Source organism: Urtica dioica, chromosome 11, assembly GCF_054948205.1.
Source record: "Urtica dioica subsp. dioica isolate 48M chromosome 11, U.dioica_male_clone48M_v1_H2, whole genome shotgun sequence".
NCBI lineage: Eukaryota > Viridiplantae > Streptophyta > Magnoliopsida > Rosales > Urticaceae > Urtica > Urtica dioica.
In genome coordinates, this window is record NC_142766.1 from 13,756,914 (window position 1) to 13,758,974 (window position 2,061).

The following is a 2,061-nucleotide window of genomic DNA, read 5'->3' on the forward strand; positions in this document are numbered from 1 at the left end:
GTTTTTTTTTTTTTTTTGCTCTCGGGGTGTTATTTACACCGTGTGAAAATAACGGCATAACAATATATATATTAAATATCTAAAATATGGAAACAAATAAAAAAAAAAATCCAAATTCTTTTATCTTTAAAATTTATAACTCTAAAAAAAATAAATCCATCCACCGCACGCCGTTTCCTTAACAGAGTAGAGTCAGACTCCAAACCCACGGGGCAAAACATAACCCCACAAAAAATGAGATGGGCATTTGCGGCCTGGTGGGTGTGAACTTATGACCCCTTTTTTTTTTTTTTTTTTTTTTTTTTTTTTAAGTAATGTAATAAAATTGGGTTCCACAATAAAATATAAGTTCTATAATTGTATTGTTTTTTTAAAGGAATAATCTTATTGTTCGTAATCTGGGCTGGAAATCAGAACACTTAACATAATAATTTAACATTGAATGACTGATGGATAAATGAAAAGAGAATGAAAATACAAGAAAAATTACACATCAGAATCAATTTTTTTTTTTTTTTCCAAAATCAAATGTTCAAAAAATAACAGAATTGAAGTGCAAAATCAAACTTCAATGTCGCACAACAGATAAAAAATGAAGAATAAATTCGAAGCACCAGAGCCAATTTTCAAAGTTGAACAAACGTGTTTGTGGAGCAGCTGGAGCTATATAAGAGCTGAGAGGTATAATACTATAATTATCTGGAGGAGTATAATTACACTATTTTTTCATAATTTATATAACCCGGTCATTTTCAATGAATTACTTCAATTAGCAAACAAAATAGAAAATCAGTTTAATTATTTTCTCTCCTTATTTTCTTTCACTTCTTATTTTTCTGCCTCTCCTACCAAATACAGTGTCGCAGTGTGGCCGAACAAAGATGACTTTGTCTCGAATAAACTTAACTGATTAAAATGTTCCTTTCGTTAAAACTAAAATTAATAAATAATAATGAAACTTGCTTCTTTTAGGGAAAGTTCACGAAGCATTTAAGTGAAAAAAAAAACTATTAAAGCGTGTAACTGAAATACGTGTATGACATGGTCCCGGCGGGGCTCGAACCCGCGACCTTCGGCTCATAAGACCAACGCTCTAACCAACTGAGCTACGGGACCGTCACGTCAACCTTAAGCCAAAGAAATTAAGCATAATATTAATATTTGTTAACCAATCAGCGTATTTAACGAATCATTTACATTTCTTTTTTCACGTATATGCATGACGAGAATTGAGAATTCCTAATGTCTCTTTCTTTATTTTTCTTCTTCGTGATTTTTTAAGCCTAAGGTAATGTCAACAATTTTTTTTTTTTCCTGAAACCGGTAATCAGATTTTTATAACAAAAAAAATCAAGGATAACTGCAGTTTGTTCCTGCAATATATATCAATTTTTTTTTAATCATGACCTACCACACCATTGAAATACAAAATAAATAAATCCATAAACGAAAAACAGATATGGGGCCTAATTTTTCTTTTCAGAAAACCAAACATCACGCGCTATTATAAATTATGTCATTAATTTTTGAACGAGAAAAATAAATCAAGATTTGCGCTTTTGGATGAATGCCTCGAACAAAAAAAGAAGCCTAATGAAAGGGAAATCAAGTACCCGAACCAACTATTTTATTGATCCCGCGAATATAAGTGAAACAGTAAAAGAATTGAACCAAATAGCCACACCTGTTATTTTTAGCAATTTCTTACCATCCACAATAAATAAGCACTTATGGTGAGTAGTGAGTTCAACTTGATGAGCTGGTCTCATGATCGATCTGTACTCTCTCTCTCTCTCTCTCTCTCTCTCTCTCTCTCTCTCTCTCTCTCGTATGAGCTGGTTTCGTCTTAGGTCATATTCCTTGATATAGAAAGGAAACAAGTTGGAGAGGTAAATGACTGAGAGCTTTACAGTGGTTCCATGTTAAAACAGGTTTTTTGTTTATTAATAAAATTGTATATAAACTATGATAGAAAAGAATGCTTTCCATTTTCCAATGGTTCTTCTTACATGTCCCACATGGTGTGTGTGTATTATTAGGTTATTACTATTAGCGATCATA

The 2,061-nt window shown here is 31.8% G+C and overlaps 1 non-coding gene across 1 annotated transcript; it reads right to left on the reverse strand.

Moving 5' to 3' along the window:
- Positions 1-1,042: 1,042 nt before the first annotated feature.
- TRNAI-UAU (transfer RNA isoleucine (anticodon UAU)) lies at positions 1,043-1,116 on the reverse strand. Its single transcript has one exon. It is a non-coding gene; the product is annotated as a tRNA-Ile (tRNA).
- Between the last annotated feature and the right edge of the window lie 945 nt (positions 1,117-2,061).